Below are 23358 nucleotides of genomic sequence, written 5' to 3'. Positions count from 1 at the left end.
GAGTCTAACAAAACCTCCGGCAAAAATGGAGAGTCTTACAAAAACTCCGACAAAAATGGAGAGTCTTACAAAACCTCCGGCAAAAATGGAGAATCATACAAAACCTCTGACCAAAACGGAGACCCTTACAAAACCTCCAGCAAAAACGGAGAACCTTACACCTCCGACAAAAACGAAGAACCTTACAAAATCTCTGAAAAAAACGGAAAAACTTACAAAACCTCTGGCAAAAACGGAGAGCTTTACCAAACCTCTGCACAATGGAGAGTTTTACCAAACCTTCGCCAAAACGGAGAGACTTCCAAAAACCTCCTCACAACGGAGAGTTTTACAAAACCTCCAGCAAAAACGAAGAGCTTTACCAAACCTCCACACAACGGAGAGCTTTACCAAACCTCCGCCAAAACGGAGAGATTTCAAAAAAACTCCGTACAACGGAGAGTTTTCCAAACCTCTGCCAAAACGAAGAGACTTCCAAAAACCCCTGCAAATGGGGATGTTTTATGAAAACTCCGCCGGGTGGAAAGGTTCTGAAAGGACCTGACAGGAAGAGTACACCAGCATCTTGAAGTCAAATGCCTCCGTGCCGAAGGGGTACGAAACCCGCTTGCCTCCAAAAGGCACAGCAAACAGATCAAAGGGGTATAAAAATCCCCCTCCCTACAGGGAAAGGTATGACCTGTGTGACTCAAACATGTATGGTAAAAGGTAAAATCATTACCCTACCATCTCCTATAAAGACAAACTTCATACGTCCTTTTGTGAAAATTATACTGACATTTAATAAAATCCAACGCTCCATGGCACTGGAAATATAGTGGAACCCTCGACTATCCATTGCAGAGGCCCCAAATTCATTGCAGTGGCTAAGGGCCGATGGGGTCGTGGACCACTTCCCCCACCTGGCCCTCGACTTCGCCTCTGACACACCGTTGCCAGGCTCCAGACGGAGTACCTCCAGAGCCGGGCAGTGGCTAAGGGCTGAGGGGGTCGCGAACCACTTCCCTGCATGGCCCTCAGCTTCGCATTCGACACGCCATCGCCAAGCTCTGGACGGAGTACCTCCGAAGCCAAGCAGTGGCTAAGGGCCGAGGGGGTCGCGGACCACTTCCCCTGCCTGGCCCCCGACTTTGCCTCCAACACGCCGTCGCCAGGCTCCATACAGAGTAGCTCCGAAGCCGGGTAGCGGCTAAGGGTCGAGGGGGTCGTGAACCACTTCCCCCGCCTGGCCCCCGGCTTCACCTTCGACATGCCATCACCAGGCTCTTGACGGAGTTCCTCCGGAGCTGGGTAGCAGCTAAGGGCCGAGGGGGTCGCGGACCACTTCCTGCACTTGGTCCTCGGCTTTGCCTCTGACACGCCATCGCCATGCTCCCGACGGACTCCAGAGCCGGGTAGCGGCTAAGGGCCGAGGGGGTCACGAATCACTTCCCCCACCTGCCCCCCGGCTTCGCCTCTGACACGCCAATGCCAGGCTTCGGACAAAGTACCTCTGGAGCCGGGCAGTGGCTAAGGGCCGAGGGGGTCGCGGACCACTTCCCCCACCTGGCCTTTAGCTTCACCTCCGACATGCCGTTGCCAAGCTCCAAATGGAGTACCTCCAAAGCTGGGTAGTGGCTAAGGGCCGAGGGGGTCGCGGACCACTTCCCCCACCTGGCCCTCTGCTTCGCCTCCGACACGCTGTCTCCAGGATTCTGACGGAGTACCTCCGGAGCCACGCAGCGGCTAAGGGTTGAGGGGGTCGCGGACCACCTCTCCCATCTAGCCTTCGGCTTCGCCTCTAACATGTTGTTACCAGGCTTTAGACGGGCTCCGATGACGGGTAGCGGCTAGGAGCCCAAATGGACGTAGTCCATCTCCGAGAGCTTGTCCCCAAGAAATCCCAACGGGGCCTTGCCGGGTCAAAAGTCTGAAACTAGATTGGAAAAAGGCCCAGCCAAATGCCAAATGCGGGGAGAACACGATGTCCGGGAATGGCGAAGTCACCAACACCTCGCCCGGCCATCCTTAGGTACCTACGTATCTATCGTCACTAGAGCCCCAAGGCCACCTCTCTCCAAGAAGAAAACAAAGCTAGTTACAATCTATGCAAGGTCTCGATATCCCGGTCATCCAAAAAACCAGCTACGAAGAGGGTGAGGAAGTACGGTACGAAGGCACGAAGGCACACATACATACGGTCACCCATTCAAAAGATCCCCTTGCACTACGATACAGAAAGAGACACGACCATCCCTAAAGGTCCATATTATATTATTAAACAACTAGTACATCCGGAGGACACATACAAAGAGTGATAGTATAGAGATTGCTACAAAGGATATAGACCCCGACAGAGCAAACCACGGGGAGAAAGAGTACAAGGTGACTAGGTCAAGCCATGGGCCCATAGCATGGCCACAGTCGACCGTGAGACATGAATGTCTCGCGACTTCACCAAGAGCTCCCTCTGGAAGACCGCCTTCACCTCCTATGGGTCCCAACAAGGGCCACACATAGGGTAGCATATGTGCCTCATCTGCGGCCTGCCACTGCGGAGGCCGCTACAGTAGCCAGCTCCTGAGTTGTCAGAGGATGAAGAAGAGTCCGAGGAGGTCACTAGCAGGGCCTTCTCTCTCACCTTCCCAGCCTCCTCCTTCTCCGTCGAAGTCGTCGCCGTCTCTGCAGACACCTGCTTCTCCTCATCGCTCTCCCCCCACAGGAGATCCCAGTCGGTCTCCTCATCATCATCAGAGATATTAATGATCCCTATGGGCATAGCCTCCCGAGCCAAGGGTCGGGCCGAAGCGGCAGCCAACCGCCTCCCCTGCAGAGATGGAAGCCGCATTGTCACCGGCGCCTCTGCCGATGACCAAAATGGTCCGGCTCTTGTAGAAGCCGTCGAGATCATCGACATCTCCGAAGAGGATAAGGAAGATGATGCCATACTCAAGTCAAGGTTAAACTGCTCACTCGTAGGGCTATGGAGAATCCAGCCGGGTGACCCCAACTTTGTACCCAGGCCAAGTAGCCATGTAAGCTCGGGAGATGAAGCGGAACCGACGCAGTGGTGTCCCCCATTAAATGCCTGAGGGGATGGTGGCCATACCCCCGTCGTTCTGCTAACACGTGGCAGAATTCCATGACGAACGTTTCGTTTTCTCACACTGACGTCCCATCACATTAATAACTCAGACTCCTTTCGGCGCGTGATAGGGTCGTGGGCATAAGAACCTAAACGACCCTATCTGGATAGCCTGTATCGGCCTCGGCACGGACCCCAGAGTGCACCACCTCCATCGACGCCCCTCTGGCCCAGGGTCCTGACACCTCGCATGCCAGCTCCAACAGGCTCCGGAGCATATCGCCACCACCAGTATACCATTAGCCTTAGGCCTCGCCATCGATTCCCACGGTTCCTAACGAAAAAACTTCTTAGGACAGGGAATTGTCATCGGGCATCATTGATACTATATCAGGCTGGAGTTGGTTTTCCTCTACATCCTCTCCCCCCTCCAAAACATCAGGGCCCGAGAATGAGGGGGTACTGTTGGGGGAAAATAAACCAGCCTGAGAATAATAGTTGAAGATTATTATCCAGGTCCCTCCGGAGCCTTGATCTCCGGACCCTCAGCTAAAGGCCCAACCTTCGAAGGCATCGAGCTCCTTCGTGCCACCTCTTCGTACCTGCAAAGCCTTCCCATGACTCAGAACCATGTCTGGCCCCTGCAAAGCCTTCAGCCTCCAAACTCTTAGCAGCAGGCCTAACTCCCGGAGGTTGTGGACCCCTTCGGGCCACCTCATCGGCGCCCGTGTGGCTTTCCAAAGCCTAAGATACAGCAGGCCTCCGAAGACAATATCAGGGGGAAAAATGTCTCCCCCTACCACCGACCCAATGTGAAGTAACGGGCGATCAATGCCGGTGCGAGTGGTGCTATCCTGACACCCCAGTTCATTTAAAGCCGCACTGACACCTCTGACAGTATGGCGTCGAGCTGCAATTGGCGACCGGCTCACCCCCTTCAAGGGGCAGGCACCACGATAGTTACTACGGTGGATATTTATCTCCCAGGTAGGGTAGAAAGTAGTTATCTAGGATAAGGCCCAGTAATTCTGTCAAATCCCAAATATTTGTACATTGTGATAACTTGTACGCCAAGCTACGCATGGCCATATAAATAGGAGCCTTGGTCGCTTGGGCAAGGCAGGGAAAAAAGACACAGAGGTGAAGAAACACCAAGTAACGCTATGGTACTCCCCCAGATCGATCTATTTTTTCTTCCATCAATACCTTCGTGGTGTTACTTCCTCTTAAACTTCGTCTCCAAGCTTGATTCTCCTCCTTAGAAGAAACTCTCGCCGTACTTGCTGGGGCAAGACAAACTATTGCTCCAACATATAAGTTCTGCATGTCTTAGTTCACATATTAAACTTTTGTAACATTCAAAGGCTCCATAATCGATCCCTCTTTATGCAGGGCTTTTGACAAGTACCTTCGAGCTCAACCTGACTACGACGCAAAAGCTGGCGGCAGGCTGACACACAAGACCGGGTATGCGGTAAGTGCTACCAAATAGATTGCCAAATATTCTTTGTTGCTATTTTTTTATTTTCATTTAACAGTAAAGTTTTTTTCAGCAGTGCCAACAACAACCATCGGGCAACACCTGCGGATTCTATGCTGCGTGGAACATGCTCCTCACGCTTCAAGAAAAGAATATAAAATCCCCCAATGTAAGTTCAATATAAGATTATTCGTAACTAATTTTAGTAACTAGTTTAATTCCATGATAACATGACATTGGTTACGCATTAAATTATGTAGAAATACAAGTGTATGTTTCTCAACGCTGGTGCACTCCTTGATATTCGACGATGGACCGCTGAGTTCATGGTGTCTGAAGTCATCAGCCCACAGGGAGAGTTCCACTATAGAAGCCCTAGGTTGTGAAGTCTAATGTAATTATGAGTTGATCGGAACTTTGTAACATTTGTGATTCTGTAATGAATTCATTTCAACTTTGTAATATTTGCAATTCTATGATGAAGCAAGTTCTTATACAAGTGTGTTTGTCGATATTTGAACGTGTTGCTATTGTTTGCAGGGAGAAGACGGCTGCCAAATCTTGGCTACGTTCCAAGATGCAGTCAGGAAACAGCTCATTCCTACAGGGCAAGAGAAACATAAGTGACGGGTAAACTGTCTACCCATCACTTATGTTATTTATAAGTAACGGGTAAGTAGGTTACCTGTCACTTATTATACGATATAAGTGACAGGTGAAAAGGTCACCCGTAACCTATAAATTTCTCCCCAGCACATGTGAGACTTATAAATTTCTCCCCAGTGACACGTTCGGGTGACAGGTACGGTACCCATCACCCATGAATGTCATCACCCGTCACGCATGTCTGTTTTTCACGTAGTGTTCTACTCAGGAGTACAAAGCTACGTGGCAAAAAATAATACAGAGATAGCAATGTAAGCGTACCACATATGGAAGAAGAAGAATAATGCAAATAAAACATTGCAAAGTCCGAATTCATGAACTGCATATATGTGCGAAATAATTAGGAGCCATCAGCTTAAACTAATTCATAACTTATGAGTATGTTAACGAGAAGTTGCACATCTAAATTCTTGTAACACTACCAAGATTGCTCATCTGTACCAGCTGGGTTGTCTAGGATTGCAACCACAACAAATCATTCAGAAAGCAGGAATAATTTAACTAAGCTTTTGCCCTTGACATTTACAAATGAAGTCATAGAGTAGCTCTAATACTGCCCACAGAACTTCGTCTATATGTTGAGAGAAGAAGAGCACCACAGGCTCACTCAGAAAAGACGATACAGATTGTTGTCCATTCCCCTTTTTCCAGCTGAAACATAGCCCGGACAGCTATAACAAAATTCATTAAATCACAACCATCTGTTAGTCATCTGGGGTCTTAATTTATCATCACAAAATGATTGTGAATATTGGGGACTCCAAATCATCAACTCCTCCGTGAATTAGGATGGGCACTTCACTATAGAAATGTTCAAGTACCACAACAACACCAGTTTCATTATTGCTATCTCATATTGAAACATTGTGATTTTCGAGCCTGAAGCCTTCCCCACAAACATAACATCTGCCTTGGAGTCTCCGGCACTCACCAATTGGTGACTGCCATTGAGGCAAACGGTTCGGCTCCTAGCTCGGGTGATGAGGCGCCTCGTGCTTGCTTGGTGGGCAATGGGGTCGGCAGCATTACTACCACGGTGGCTGCCTTGGGGATTGCCTCACCAGGCTCACCTCGGGTGACTACAGATGTCGTCAACTCGACCCTCGCTTCACCTGTCCTTGGTGTTGCTGGTGCGATGCCTGTTGGCCCGTGTGCCTACCCCAAGCACGTTTCCTCTCATGAGGACCTTGGCCCATCTATGTGGATTGCGGCTTCATTTTTCCCGGAGGCCCAGTCTCCGATTGTGGAGGAACGACAGGCCCAAGAACCCATTCATAATATTTTGATTTCTGGATCAGCTGGACATGTTGGGCCTCCCTCTTTGGCCCTGGTGGACTCCATCCCTCCATTTGGGGAGCGTGATGATGGAGCTCCCATATGCCTGATCTCACAACGCATTCTGTTGAAGGAAACTATTCCCCCTGGTCTAGCCTCCCCTCATACTCTGCCATAGGTCATCCCTTCACCTTGTACGAGCAACCTTTCGATCAGGCAAGATCTGCAGGCTATCAGCTCCCAGAGACGTTGTTCCATCGTACATTCAAGGAGAGGAAAAGTTGGTCTGAACTAGAATTTGTCTACTCCTTCGACATCCAAGAATTTCATCAAGAAGATCACAAAGCCAGCCTCCACGATTCTTCCTGTACCAGTAATCCTGAAAAGAAGGAAAAAAAACCTTACCGTCATGCTTTGTCCCACGGCGTAGAAGACATGTGGCTAAGCTTCCAGCGGAGCCGGTGGGACAGGCGGCGTCTTCTGTGTGTCTCCAACTGAGATTCATGGACAAGCATGAAAAAGTTTTTGGTGCATCTTTGGAGTGCTATGCTGGGATGTTTGATAAACCTTTGACACGAGAACATATTAACGCCCAAGCGGCTCTCTTTGGTTGGGAGGCACCATCAAAAGATCAAGTCTGGGCATCAGAATCCATCATGGGAGCATAGTTGTTCAGAGTTTCTTGGGTTGCCCTTTAACTTCCTTTTATAGATGGATAGCTCTAATATATTAGTGTGGAATGTCTGAGGGTTAAATGATAGGGCAAGAAGAGATATGGTTCGTAGGGTGGTCGATGCCTGCCGGCTGATGATTGTTTGCTTCCAAGAGACTAAGTTGAATTTCATCTCAGAACGTGATATCTTATCTTTTCTAGGTAGAGACTATGGGTCTTTTCTTTTTCTCCCTACCCAGGAGACCCGAGGGGGCATTCTGGTGGCTTGGTGTGACGGTCTGATCATTGCAAACAACCACAGAGTTCACCGCCATTCAGTGCTTGTGAATTTTCAGTTTGAAAATGAACCGGCATGGTGGCTCACAGGAGTTTATGGCCCTCATCAGGATGCTGAAATGGAAGGTTTCTTAGAGGAATTAAGAGAAGTCAGAAATTACTGTACAAGACAATGGGCCATTGCTGGTGACTTTAATATGATATATTGCTCTGAAGACAAAAATAATACAAATGTGAATAGAGCCTTGATGGGTAGATTCCGGCGTTTCATAAATGATCTTGAACTTAAGGAAATCCCTTTTTTAGGCAGGAGGTATACATGGTCAAATGAAAGAGAGGCGCCTACTTTGGTTAATCTTGACCGGGTACTATGTACAGCTGATTGGGAAACCATTTACCCAGATTGCATTCTTTAGAGTCAGGCCACCGAACTTTCTGATCACTGCCCGTTGATTCTCAGCCTCAAGGATGGATTCAAGGGAAAAAGAAGATTTCAATTTGAGAGCTTCTGGATTCGGATGCTGGGTTTCCTCGATGCAGTATCGGCTTCTTGGAATTTTCCGGTGCATGCATATTGCCCCCTTGAGCGTGTCTTCATAAAGTTTAAAAGGCTAACTAGAGCACTTCAATCTTGGAGCCAAAAGCAAGTCGGACATGTTAAAACATGATTGGCAATTGCTAGAGAAGTCCTGCACCATCTGGAAATAGCCCAAGACAACATGGTCCTATCTCTTGATGAAGATTGGTTGCGCGAACATTTGAAGAGGCACTGCCTTGCTCTTGCTTCGCTTGAAAGAACGATCACTCGACTTCGCTCCAGGGTGTGTTATCTCAAGGACGGTGATGCAAATACATCCTTCTTCCACCTCCAAGCCAGCTTTAGGAAGCACAAAAAATTCATTCCTAATCTGAAAAGAGGTGAACAGTTGGTTACTTCCCATGAGGACAAACACCAAGTATTGTATGATTACTATGATGGCCTCCTCGGTACTGTTATGCCCAGGAATACTTAACACTGAATCTTCAGTATTTTCATTCAGGAGAGACTGACCTTTCTGCTCTAGACGCCCCCTTCAGTGATGATGAAGTATGGGCGATAATATGCAGCTTACTGTCTGATCGTGCTCCAGGTCCTGATGGGTATACATGAAGATTCTATAAGGCATGCTGGTCAGTGATCAAATTGGATATTATTTTTGCATTATTAACCTTATAGCAAGGTAATGCTCAAAAGCTCTAGTTACTAAATTCAGCATTTTTGACTTTGATCCCTAAAAAGGTGGAGGCTGTCAATGCCGGTGATTTTAGACCAATTAGCCTGGTCCATAGTTTTGCCAAATTGGTAACAAAGATCATGGCTAATCGGCTTGCCCCAAACCTTAATTCGCTGGTCTCTTCTAATCAGAATGCTTTCATTCGTGGATGATGCATACATGACAATTATATGATGGTCTAGCCAACAATTAGGTTGTTGCAGCGGCAAAAGATTCCGAGCTTATTTCTGAAATTGAATATATTTAAACCATTTGATTCAGTCTCTTGGTCATTCTTAATTGAGGTGCTATCACACTTGGGTTTTGGACAGCCGTGGTGCAACCTAGTCTCAAATCTACTGACCTCTTCCTCAACTCGTATCCTGCTAAATGGTGATCCAGGAGAGCCCATTAGACATCAGCAGGGACTCCGTCAAGGAGATCCACTATCCCCTATGCTTTTCATCCTAATTATGGATGTGCTGAACAAGTTATTTGTCAAGGTAGGAGAGGAAGGATTGCTACAACCTATTTCTAATCATGCGGATGATGTGGCCTTATTTATTTGACTAGTTGAGGACGAGTTACATATCACAAAGGAAATATTAGATTGCTTTGGAAATGCTTCTGGCCTGCAAACCAACTTCCAAAAAAGCTGTGTGATACCGATCAGATGCGAAGGGGCAGCCTTGGATCTGGTGGACACTACTCTCCAATGCCCATCATCAAAGTTTCCTACTACCTATTTGGGTCTGCCAATATCCAATAAAAAGTTACGCAAAAATGACCTGCTGCCTTTGATTGAAAAGATAGCAGATTGCCTCCCTGGTTGGAAGGTGAGTCTTATGAATTTGGCCGGTAGGACTACTATGGTCTGATTTGTCTTATCAGCTATCCCGGTTTATCTTCTAATCACCATGAATGTCCCTAAATGGGTGATTAGGGCCATTGATAAAATCAGAAGATTATTTTTATGGAAGGGTAGAAAGGATGTTAGCAGTGGTTGTTGTTTAGTGGCATGGGAGAAAGTTGCACGGCCAACTGATATTGGTGGTTTGGGCATTTCCAATTTGCAGATCATGGGCTGGGCATTACAGATGAGATGGATGTGGTTGCAGAAAACCACATCAGACCGCCCATGGATAGGTCTTAGAAGTTACAATTCATTCCCAAGTTCATGCTATGTTTGCTATATCAGTTACTACTCGAGTTGGAAATGGCACAAACACCCTTTTTTTGTCAGATAGATGGTTGCACGGCTGCTCATTGGCTGATCTTGCCCTAGCTGTGGTTGCTTGTGTACCGAAGAGATGTATGCTAAACAGAACGATTGCTCAAGCTCTCGATAATCGTACTTGGGTGAGAGATATCCAAGGTGGTCTTTCTTTGGAAGGCTTGTCTCAGTACTTACAGATTTGGGATTCTATAGAAGAGATGACTCTAACTCAGGAAGAGGACCAGCATGTGTGGAGACATGAGGGGAGTGGATCCTTCTCTTCTAGATCCACTTATAAGGCCTTCTCTTATAAGGCCTTCTTTTATGGTGCTATAACCTTTGAGCCATGGCAACAGCTTTGGAAGTCTTGGGCTCCATCCAAATGCAAGGTGTTTTTATGGCTGGCAATTTGAAACAAGTGTTGGATTGTTGATCGATTATCAAAAAGGGGCCTCCCTCATCCCGATCAATGTGTGTTGTGTGACCAAGCTGAGGAGGCAGTACAACATTTGCTCACAACTTGTGTGTTTGCTCGGCAATTGTGGTTCTACTTGCTGTTTCCTATAGGTCTGGAGCGCACAGTGCCCATAAGCAATGAGTGGAGTTTTGCTGAATGGTGGAGAATAGCAAGTAAAAAAGTTGGGAAGGCCCAAAGAAGAGGGTTTAATAGCGCTGTGATCCTGGGGGCTTGGACACTATGGATTCATAGAAATCGAGTTGTTTTTTATGGTGTTTCCCCTTCCTTGCCAGCTGCCCAACAATTCTTCAAAGAGGAGGTTATGGGGTCTTGCTGGAGCTCGAAAGCTTCAGGAACTATTTTTTGGTCGCATAGAAGGTCGTGTAGAAGGTCTGGTGTGAGTCCTTGCTGGTGTTAGCTCCTAACCTCCTCATACCCCCTAGGCCGGGTAAGGAGGTTGCTTTGTTCGGGATTCTTTTCTATTTTTCTCTTTAATACAAAGATACGCAGCTCTCCTGCATGTTCGAGAAAAAAAAATATCAGCCTTGGTGATTGGTAATGTGTAGTGTAATAATCATCTATGCACCCAAATTGAAATTTTTTGACACTGTGGACATATTTAACAAGTCTGGTGTTGTTGTGCCGCTCGACCCACATGCCCATGCTCACATCTTCCATTTTGAAAAGCTGCATAGCAAGGAAATGAAAATTAGACTCTGCCAGCATCATTATGTTCCCATTTTTTTTTGAGGCAATATCAGAGGATATAGCATATCCAGGACCATTTGCATAGATTGGATAATCCTCTTCTAGCCATTCCTGTAAAGTAGAGAAGATAAGCAAAGATTAGAAAATGCATGCATTTAATGTAAAAATGTGGGGGCAGTCCAGACTACGTGATGTTGGAACTTGGTAGGAGAATTAAATGGGAAAAATTAGAATACATGTCTCGTAGATCATCTATTTTTCAACTGACATTCAACCAGCCTAAAGATGTCAGTGCAAATTGTTTTTGCTTCTCACCAATAAAAGACAATTTGAACCGTCAAGGTACTCTCAAGACATTCATTATGTACAGAAGAACCATACGTCCAGTATCTGCTAATATTGGATAAAGCTTGATGACTAATGCATGAACCAACATCAGTGAGAGGTCGTCACCAATATATATGAATATCTACCAGGGAATATGAATGAGGCAATGATGGTTCTGAAAGAAACTGTCCAAGAAATTCCGGTGCAGCCAAATGTACATTAACCAAACAACAGTATAGCACACAAGTTAAATAAAAGCAACATATTTACAATATCACAATGATAACTGAACAGATTGACAGTACATAGCCAATTGCCACTTGCTATCATCGAACTTGAGAGTTTACAATTTAGACACACATCCATAACATAAGCAGCACAATAAACCAATCTTTATTGGCCGAATCACAGTATATTGCACAGAGTAATGAAAGGTAAGAGAAGTATAATTGAAACTTCCATACCAGCATGAATATTCAAGCCTTATCATCATCATCCTCGATATCCCAGCTCAAATCCTCGTCATCTTCATCGACACTCAACGTCTTCCGCAAGTCCTCCTTCAGAGCAGGGCTAGAGCCGTGGGTGTTGTCCTTATTTTCTTCTTGCTCCCCGAGATCCTCAATCTAATCCCATACAAGGTCCTAATCCTCCATTGCTATTCGTTGTCTAGACACTATGGAGTAATCACTATTATTGCTTGAATCACCTGTCTCATGCTTTGTGTCACGTCCCAATTTCTTAATCATGTCTTTGAGCATAATTATGCATCATAAGCAACATAAGCATCATGTTATTTGTTAAGATTTTTGGATTTATTTGTTATTTATAATGGTGATTTGTAATTGCTATGTGTTATGAAAATAACCAACGTTAGAGTTTTCACTTAGTCTAAGTCTCGCCTAGGCTTTTGGGTAAATCCGATTTAAATCGGGTTCATCTCATTTTGTTATCAAGGCACAAAAACTCCTATAAATTTTTGGGCGCTAGAGCAAACCTTGTGGAGTTGTTAATAGAGGGAAAGAATAGGGGAGAGAAGAAATAGATTTCAGCTGCACTTTTTTATCCCTCTAACAAGTGGGATCCACTTGGCTGGCCCCACGCTTCACCTCTCTCTCTTGAGCAGCAGCAGCCCCACCCCTCCACCTCTCTCTCACACTCTCACACTCCATCTCTCCCTCTCCAACCGGCGAGCAAAGCAGCAGAGCTGTTGCTCCCTTTCCCTCTCTCAAACTTTCTCACTTTCTCCTCAAATCTTCCCCTCAAGAACTCGGATTCAATGTATGTATGTTATACCACTGCTTTCCCCTCCTCCTTAGCTTCAAATCCATCTAAAAGTTTCTCACATGCACGAAGATTTGAAGGTTTTACAAATCGATTTTGTCGCCTATTTTTTCTGCAATTTCAGCAGCTTGCCTCTCTTCTTCAAGCACTTCTCCCATCAACTTCTTCTTCAACTGGCAGTCACCACCCTCCAACAAGACCTTGGGTAAGTCCCTAGATTGTCCATGGTAGCAATGCACATTTTTAGCTCGGTCTTAGATGGATTTATGAGCTGCAAACGAAGTATGGCGAAGTATGTCATGTTCTTGAGGCATTATAGCTAATAGAGAGTTTAGATGGAGTTGAGATAATGATTCGAGTGTCTAGAGTGAGTAAATGAGGTCTAGGACCAAAGTTTTAGTGCCAATACATGTTTATAGGGGTTAGGATTCAACATGCAAATCGAAATGACCTAAGTTATTTGTACACTTTATATTCTGGAAGTTATCGGAAGTTCTGGTTTTAACTCAAGTTAACCCAACCTAAAAGCCTTGTCTGAGTCAGAGTTTTTGACCCGATCGGAAGTTCTGACCTTGGGTCCAGAACTTCCAATTGAAGAGAGTTGCAACCTGAGAGCCCATTTTTTGAGAGTGTCGGATGTTCCGGGCAACACCGGAAGTTCCGACATTAGTATTGGAACTTTTGATTAAAACATTTTCTAGCCGAGAACCACGTTTTTGTCAAGTGCTAGATGTTCTGACCTGATCGGAAGTTCTGACCCTAGTACCGGAACTTCCGATTAAACATTTTTCCAACTGAGCGTCCATAATTTCAAAGGTTCGGATGGTCCGATTGATCGGAAGTTCCGACTTCCAAGTAGGAAGTTCTGATTCCAGTCGGAAGTTTCGACATTAAGTCAGAAGTTCCGATGTTACCCAGATTGCAAAACTTCTTTGTTTGTTCCTGTGTCATTTTATTCTTAACTTGTTGTACTGCATCCTCATTCATTGTGCATCTTGTAGCATACATCTTAACACCTCATTCATGCTCATCACATTGCACATGTTCTTTTTTGGTGAACGAAAGACTGTAGGGTAACGTGGGCGTGATCGAGGGAGATCCGGATTTTGTTATTGTGGATTGCGATCAAGCTGAGCATCAAGGCAAGCATCTAAGTATTTTCATCCTATTACTTTGGATCATATATCGTTTCAATTGATAAATTATGCTTTATGTACATTTGCATGTGAATGAGTCAAGTGTTGGGTTGATGCGGGTAGATCCTAATTGTTGCATTGCTCCCTTGTTGTCGTTTATTACTAATCCTTTGTAACCTAGGTTGTTCATGTCACGTAATGGTCTAACTTAAAATGAATATATTATGCTTATCAAGGCTTAGGTCAACGAGAAGTCGAGCGGTAGTTCGACCATCGTTCATGAGCTTAGGACTTACTTTGATTTCACAAGGACAATAATGATGATGGAGAAAGGTGTAAGTTAGTGAGGATGAGCCAAGATTCGGGCGGGCAATAGGGATGGCTCGAGAAGGGAGACTCGGATGCTATAGGCCTTCTTGAATCGATTAAGCACCGTCTGTTGTTGCAGGTAGCTTTAGCACTTGTCCGTACTTACCACGTATCCGTATATGGGATGGATGAGCCGAATATCTTATGTAGTTTTGTTGTTTTGGTGTGCTAGTGTCGGGTGTTATCAGCATAATAGACTTGGAAGGGGTATCTAGTTTGTTCTGGGAGTAGTTCTAGATGACCCCCGCATGCCGAGGCGTATGTTCAAACGGTTGGGGCTTATTTAGGAAAGGTTGACATGAGTACCCTTGTATGGACCTGTGTGGTCACGCGAGCCGTATGGTCCTCAAGTCGTGTGAGTAAAGATGTACTCCCCTGCATGGTGTAAAATAATTCAAATTGCCGCGCTCTCAGTTATGAGCATACTTCTGTCCATTTGCATCAATTGTAGAGTTCTGGTTGTGGTTGTGATGGTATGGTGGGAAATGTATGGTGATATTGTTGATGTTTTGATATAGTTCAAGTTATAATTATGGTACGGTAATGATCTCATGATAGAAGATTGTCTATGGTTAGGTGTAGATGCTTACACTTGAGTCAAAATTGCTCTTGCATATGAAATTCACTTAACTTTGTGGGTGAGTCCTTGCTAATCATCCAAACTGCATTCTCCTTGGAGTCGGGCTATTTATAAGTGCTCACTATGGATTAGGTCTTGCAAGTACCTTCATACTTACATGATTTGTTTGCTTTTTCAGGTAAGGAAGAATTAGTTTTTGGCTACTTTACGCCCACCGATGTTGGCGATGGGCAGTACTACTTGTGTGTCAATGTTTTGGGGTGGTGTCTTAGGGCAAACAATGCTACCCACCTTTTGTATTTATGTACTTTCCGCTGTGTAGATACTCTATCGGTGTTTTGATTATTTATTTGGTTTTAAAGTTTAATTTTCTTGAATACTTGTAACTTATTTTTAATTACTCGCTCTTTATTATATTTTGTGATAATGAATGTGCTTGTTGTAAAGGCATGTGTTCCGATCTTGAAAGAAAAACACATACCGGAACTCCCGGGGTGATATTCCGGTTAGTCATGAGAGTTGTGATTACACAAATGATAGATTTAGTGACTAATTGGAATATTATCTGGATGGTTCCCTATACTTTGGTCCTCCTTTCTTGTCACATGATTCTTCAACATTCAACTTGGAGGGCTCTTCCTTCTCCTCCTCATCCACTACCACCAAGGAGCTACCAAAAACCACTGGTTGTGGCACACGAGCATTCTTCTATCCTTTCTCCAAAGCATCCTTCTCCTCCTCATCCACTACCACCATAGAGTTACCGAAAACCACTGGTTGTGGCTCATCATCATTCTTTTGCTCCTTCTCCAAAGAAGACACTTCCACTGCCTCGACTTTGTGTTCTTCCACCATTCTCTCATTTTCCTTCTCGACCACTTCATGTTTGATTTCTTCTTTGATCGGCTCTTGCCTTGCTGGAAGCTCCTTCGCATCCTCTTTCCGCCGCTCTTCCTCATCCTCATCATCCACCTCCTAGCTCAGATCCTCATATTCCTCCTGCGCAATCACGCACTTCACAAGCATCACCCTTGCATCCCCTTACTGCTTTAGTTTATGGACACGATAAAAGTACCTCGCCTAGAACACCTCGCTCTCCAGAGTGTCCGGCATGAGCCCGTCCGCTATCTCTTCTAGCACGTCGCTCTCATAGTGCAGGGCCTCAATCTCCCACTTCCTCTCATCCAAACTAAACCCTTTACTCCATGCTGCGAAGTCCTCGACATCCTCAGGATCGGTGGTGAAGGTGGCCGGATCCACCTAGAGCATCTGCAGTTACGCCCCAAAGTGATTGTACTGAAGCTGGCCGGGGGCAGAGGTGCCTGTAGTTGCAGTGGCCACGGTGGGATGTCTTTGGATCTGCTACTGGTAGTAGCCTCTGTGACTGGGTCGAGCTGCTGCGGGGAGGATATCTGCACAGAGAGTTCGGAGACGGTTAGGGATGAGGGGATTTGTAGGGAGTGGGTTGCGTTGTGGGGCGGAGAGGACACATTTGTCATTGCAGCTTCAGGCAACGGAGGAGAGAGTAGGGTGGGTGCGGAAGGAGCATGAACCGGCCCAATTTTTTTGGTTTTTAATTTGCAGGAGTTTTTTTTTGTTTATCCAGTTTTTCATTAGATAGGTGGGGAGGATGGGGGGAGGACGCATGAACCAACTCGTGCTTTATAGATTTACAGTTATTCACTTAATTTATTACTCTCTTTTCAATTGTTTTGAAATAAATATCGCTTTTCTACAAAAGAGCCAAATTAGCCTTATTATCGTTAAAGCATTCATATGCATTATTTTTCTCACAACTTACGGAGTACAATATGTACTCACATTTGCTATAACCAAACACACTCAGTTAGGAAATATTTCAAAGACTTCATGGGAGAAGGTGCATGCTAGGGAGGTGTTCTCCGTCATTTGCCTCTGAGGTTGTCTAATGAAGATAAAGACTATGCTTAGGATCCGCTGTAGTTATTTAATTCTTTGACCCTTGAAGGTCTCTTTGTAAGATTATTTATCGATTAAGGTACAGATATTGTAATGATTATCATCAATGAAGTTACTATGTGTTTGAATATATTCTTGGACTCAGCACATAGATGAGATTGGTCTTTTCCTAGAACCGGCCTTGACAACCTCCTTTGGAAAATAGAAAGCAGAAACTTAACCAATGGAACCAGTAGAGCTATATTGCAATTAGTGCACTAATCTCCTGCCGTCCATGTCACATGCAGAAAGAAGGAGGCTCATGAAACCCGTAGGGTGCAACGGGAGAGATGAAGAGATGAAAGAAGGAGAGGCAGCATAAGCTATGACTAAGAAGTTACAGATGCATGCGCGATTGGAGAATGGAGGTGGATAGTGGGGTTGATTCCCTCCATAGAACGCGAGTTGGGAAGACAACAACTTTGTTGCAACGCATTGTGATGCTAGAGACAAGGGTGAGGCCGTGGAGAGATCATGGAGAATGGACGATGATAGCCTTCCAACATTTCAGATTGGATCACTGGAATTCAGCAGGTTTAACATGATTCATGAGCTCGGACACACTAAAAACACATAATATTAGGAGCAAGGATATATTTTTTTTGGTAATGTCTAATTTCTGAGCGTTGGCTTTCCCGCCTGCATGCTCGATTGACCATTCGATTTGCACGGGTGTGGGGACTTGTGGTCATCCACTCCTTCGTCCCCTCACCTAATCCCCAACTCGCTCTGCTCGTTTTTTCATCTAGAAGCATCGATGTTGTTGACACGAAAAAGTACCACGCCAAACACCGAGCACCTCATGTGCAAATTCTTGGACCAAAAATTTCAGGCCAAATCGGATGTTCCGATTGGAAGTCCTGATCTATGTATCCCGCAGACAATGCTTAGGAAACCCTAATCGTGGTGCCGTACCTTTAGACCTTCATCGTTACCCACACTCGGAGGGGGGGACCCGTCAGAGTGTAGATGGCCGACGGCTTGTTCTTGGTCGTCGAGATTAAAAATGGGAGGCAATTGAGTTGGAAAAGTGACTTAGGGAAAAAAGATAAAACGAAAAGATAAAAGTAAATTGTGTTTGTTCGATTGGATGTTGGATTCTCTCAATCAGCTATGGCCCTTTATATTTATAGGGGGAGTTGGTCTTGCCCCATTTTGAGTCGAAATCTCCCAAAACTTATCTTCAAATCCGACTTGATCTCTTCCCAAAAATCTAGATCTGAGTCAGATCAGATGTTCCGATCGGGAATATCGGAAGTTCCGATACAGATCGGAAGGTCCAGTTTTTTCAAATATCGACCTCTCGGTTTGGAAAAAAATATTTAATCGGATGTTCCGACCTAAACATTGGATGTTCTGATCCTATCGGAAGGTATGATTTTTTGAAACATCGGCCTCTCAGTTTGGAAAAATTATTTAATCGGATGTTTCGATCCTTATATCGGATGTTCCGATATGTTAAAACTTTCCAAACTTAGACCGAACCCCAGATATTCCAGTGAGAACGAAATTCTGAACACAAGAACATCCAACGAGTTCAACTGGGTTGAAACCTTCAGCAACTCACTCACTCTGATCCATTCTACTCACAAATGCTCCGGCGATGACGCGACCTAAGCACCGAACCATCTGGCATTCAAAAAAATATTAGCCAAGCCATTTTTTACTATCAACAGATGCATTGCTAAAAAATCTCTCTTTGCTCCATCTTTGCAGGCTAGCCCCAAATCTCTCTATCTCACTCATCGCTGCCTTCGCCATCACCCATTTGCTTTGATTTGGTGGAAGATTCAGTCCCAAATCTCTTTCTCTCTCTCTATTCGTGGAACTCTAGCCCAAATCCACCTCTTTCTAAACCTCTCAAGCATTGTCTCCACCACGCCGCCCCTTACCTGCTCCCTTCCATCTAGATCAAAGCTCCTCACCTCGTTCTACGCCTCCTTTGATCCTAGCCAGCACGTTTGGCGACTCGTGTGTAACAACTAGGTGCTCGCATGCCACCAGGAGAGCGGCCATGAAGCCATAGGCATCATGGAAAGCGCTCACGACACTGGTGAGAGCGCGGCCCACACTGCCCAACTAAGGTTGGGCACCGCCCAAATCGATATATCAGACACAAGCATAATGGAACAAAATTCGCAATGCAAACTGATTCTCTTTTTTTTGAATTCTCTCTCTTTTTTTTTGCACTATTTGCTTCTTATTTTTTTCCACTCTTTGCTTCTTGCTTTCTTTTCTTTTCTTTTCTTTCTTTCTTTCTTTTGTTAATGTGACACAAAATCAAAACTCTTCTACTACCTTTTCTAAGACCAGTGAGGTACGTGGGTCACAAACTTTTTCTAGAGAGCAGAGGTATAAAGGTAATAAAAAGATACTCTCTCTCTCTCTCCCTCTCTCTCTCTCCCTCTCTGAACTTTGGCTACCTCTGTTTCGGCTATGGATTGCTGCTTGAACTTTGTCGAACAATGCTTGATATGAAGGGTGTATGGTAGTGTCCGAGAGCAACCAGAAACAGATATACTCGACTGGATTGTGGAGGCAAAATCGAATGGATAGTTGAATTCGAAAGGATGGTCAAATCCAACTAGTGGTCGAATTCGAAGAGATGGTCGAAAACAACTAGTGATCAAACCCGAGTAGATGGTTGAAGCGACTAGTGGTCGAACCCGAGTAGATGGTCAACTCGACTATTGGTCGAACTTGAGTAGATGGTTGGAGTGACTAGTGGTCGAACACGACTTGATGGTCGACTCGACTAGTGGTTGAACTCGAGAACATGGTTAAAGCGACTAGTGGTCGAACACGACTTGATGGTCGACTTGACTAGTGGTCGAACTCGAGTAGATGGTTAAAGCGACTAGTGATCGAACACGAGTTGATGGTTGACTCGACTAGAGACACAATCTCAACTATTGCAAACAAGGCCAGGCTGGGATACCCGACAACTATAACAGCGAAGACTTGACAGTAGAAACTAGAACACGGTGATAAGGACCAGCAACAAAGACACCGATGATGGACTGAAACTCAACAACGCGAAAACTAAAAACAAAATTGTGAAAAGCTCAAAGTGGTTTGGACAGCGGAACAACTAAAACATAAATCTTTTTGTGGGGTAATTTTCTGGACTCTAGGTAATGGAACTCGACGAAACAAAAGGAGATAACTGAGATTACCTAACAGGCAACCGAGGCTCTGATACCACTTGACGCGCATTTGCCCGATCTTTTGAATGTAATATGATAAGTCGATTGGTGGAGTTTCGATGTTGATGATCCAAAGGCTCCGACCAGAACAGATCGAGAACCCTCACAACCACTAAACCACTACTCTGTGGTTATCAACCGTGCCAAGATGCGGTTGGCCTCACCAAGAAGACTTTTCCTGCAAGTGAATCGAGAAGACAAGCAAGAACAGGTAGATGCAATCTGAATATTGCTAGTTACCAATGAAGTGCTCAAGTGGGTTCCACAAACCGAACAAGCGACAAAACTGTATAAAACAGAATAATCTAAGCAAAACCCGAGCATAAACTACGACGGCTACTGTGCATATATAGGAGGGATGTGGGAAGGTTGACCTAGGGTTGTTCAACCATGGAAAGAGGTGTGCACAACCTGCACTCCGACCCCGATACGATTACAAGACCCAACTAGGTTCAAAACGGTGGTGTAGCACCTTATTTCTTTGACTCTGACTAAACTATAAGGAATATTTGGTCGAGCTCATATCCATTGGAAAGGGCTCATCATAAGCTTTCCAGGTGTTCCAATGTGTATAACTTCCTCTCCAATCCATTTCTATTTGAATTTTATTTGCTAAATTGCTCTAGATTTTGAAATGATGGAGATGAACCTATGGCCATGATGTTTTGAGACAATGTAGATGCAATTATACCTCATTTATGATATAGAAGCTTCAATTATTGTGGAAAGTGTCTTTATTATTGATTTACATTAACTATATGTATGAGCATATTTATTATTGGTTTTTAATGAATTAGAAAATTTAGCGATGATATTAAGGTATATAGCAAACTCCAATTATATTTTTTATATTTTAATTAATTAGCAAGCTCCAATATAGAAACTTTAGGTATGAGCATATTTATGGTTGATTTTTAGTGAATTAGAAAAATTAGCCATGATATTTAGGTATGTAGAAATATCCAATTATATTTTTTCTATTTTAATTAAGTAGCATGTTCCCATGTTCCCAGTATGGAAGCTTTAGGTATGAGCGTATTTATTTTGATTTTTAATGAATTAGAAAATTTCACCATGATATTTAGGTATGTAGCAAGATACAATTATATTTATGTATGAGCATATTTATTTTTCATATTTCCTTAATGAGCCATAGATAAGGTGTTGAATAATAAAGAAAATTTCTATCGATACCATCAACAAATACTCATTAGAAGCGGACACGAAAGCATGCAAAAGGTGGCTCCTCCAACCCAGGCCAATTGCCGGTAGGACATGACGAGGTAATTTATTTGTTGGTGATCGCAAAATGTTCTAGATGTTATGAATTTGGATTTACTATAATGATATAATTGTAGATGGATAGAAGATAGTTGTACGATGTGAGCCGTGTGAGCGTGGATTATTTCCTAGTACAAGCCGCGATGCACAAGTCAAATAGACAGTCTCAATACATTTGTTGTCCATACGTCGATTGCGAGAACAAGAAGCAATTCTCCTCCACCCAGCACTACATTCCCACTTGATACCAAGGGGCTTTATGCCTGGCTATGCACGTTGGACCGAGAACGGTGAAGATGAGATCCTACAGGAATGACAATACATTGAAATAGAAGACGAAGACATGTGTACCGATATGCCAGTCTACGAATACATCGATATACCACCTACCGGAGATACGTTGGCCAATGATGATCTAGAGGAGATGTTGGCTAACGCTGATGTTGATGATCTGGAGCAGATGTTGTGCGATGGGGAGGGAAACTTCACCAATGAAAGAGAGTTTCAAAAGTTTGAGTGTATGTTAGAGGACTTTAAAACACCGTTGTTCCCGAGATGTGAGAAGGAGCACACAAAGTTACGTACTGTGCTTTCACTGCTGCAATTGAAGGCACGCAACGAGTGGTCTGATACAAGCTTCACAGAGTTGTTACTGTTCTTGACGAAATTGCTTCCAAAGGAAAATGTGCTGCCAGAAAACACGTACCTGACCAAGAAGGTTGTGGCCATTGGGGTTGGAAGTACAGAAAATACATGCATGTCCAAACGATTGCATGCTGTATCACAGAGAGCATGCAGACATGCAAGTGTGTCTTGTCTGTGGTGCAGCATAGTACAAGCGTGACGGTGATGATATTGATGGTGAAGGAAAGAAGAAAAGGCATCCCGTGAAGGTGATGTGGTATTTTTCTATAGACCCCCATTTGGAGCGTTTATTCATGAATAAAAGGCATGCCGAACTAATGCAATGGCATGTGATGAGCGCAAGGATGATGGAATGCTGAGACACCCCACTAATTCTACGCAGTGGAGAAACATCGATAGGAAATACAAGAAGCCCTTTGTAGAAAATGTGAGGAATAGTCATAGCACTTGGCCTGTGACTCTATGTATCGACAACCTTCTTCCTTGGTTGTGTATGAAGCTGATGTACATTATGATGCTGGTGCTGATACCAGGGATGAGGCAACCTGGCAACGATATTGATGTCTACCTGAAGCCATTAATAGAAGATCTTGTAATACTGTTTAACGATGGTGTGCAGGTATGGGATGCATACAAACGAGAGAACTTCACCCTATACGCAATGCTATTCATAACAATTCAAGATTGGCCAGCCCTTGGCAACCTATTGGGCTAGACTGTCAAAGGCTACTATGCATACATGCATTGCTTGGATGAAACAAAGAGCTTGTGGCTAAAGAACAACAAAAAATGGTGTACCTAGGTTATCGTAAATTTCTTCGCAAGGATCACCCATACCACAGGAACATGAGAGCTTTTGATGGGAAAGTTGAGACTTGTTCACCACCTAAGCATCACACTGGGAGATAGGTATATGAGATGGTAAAGGGACTTAGGGTTATCCTTGGAATGGGACGCGGGAGTACACCGGTTCTGAAATCTAGTCTTAGAGCTCCTATATTCAAAAAGAAATTTGTCTTTTAAGACTTAGCATATTGGTTGGATTTGGTGGTTTGACACGCAATCGATGTCATGTACATTGAGAAGAACGTGTGTGATAGCTTGACTGGTACGTTACTAGACATACCTGGCAAAACAAAGGATACACTCCAAGCACGGAAGGACCTAAAATGTTTGAAACTCAGACTTGGTCTACATCCCGAAGAGATGGAAGAAGGAAACAAATATCTTGGGCCTGCGAGCTACAATCTGACTAAGGCAGAGAAAATTGCAATGTGCAAGTGCTTGCATGGAATCAAAGTTCCATCTGGTTACTCCGCCAACATAAAGAGACTAGTAAACATGAAAGACTTGAAATTAATTGGAATGAAGTCTCATGATTGTCATGTGATGATGACACAGGTGCTTCCAATTGCAATTAGAGGTATTCTGCCGTCGAAGGTCCGAAACCCAATCATGCTGTGTTCATTCTTCAACGCGATATCA

The sequence above is a fragment of the Phragmites australis genome, chromosome 22 (assembly GCF_958298935.1).
Source record: "Phragmites australis chromosome 22, lpPhrAust1.1, whole genome shotgun sequence".
Lineage (NCBI taxonomy): Eukaryota > Viridiplantae > Streptophyta > Magnoliopsida > Poales > Poaceae > Phragmites > Phragmites australis.
Note: the sequence above shows the minus strand (reverse complement) of the source record.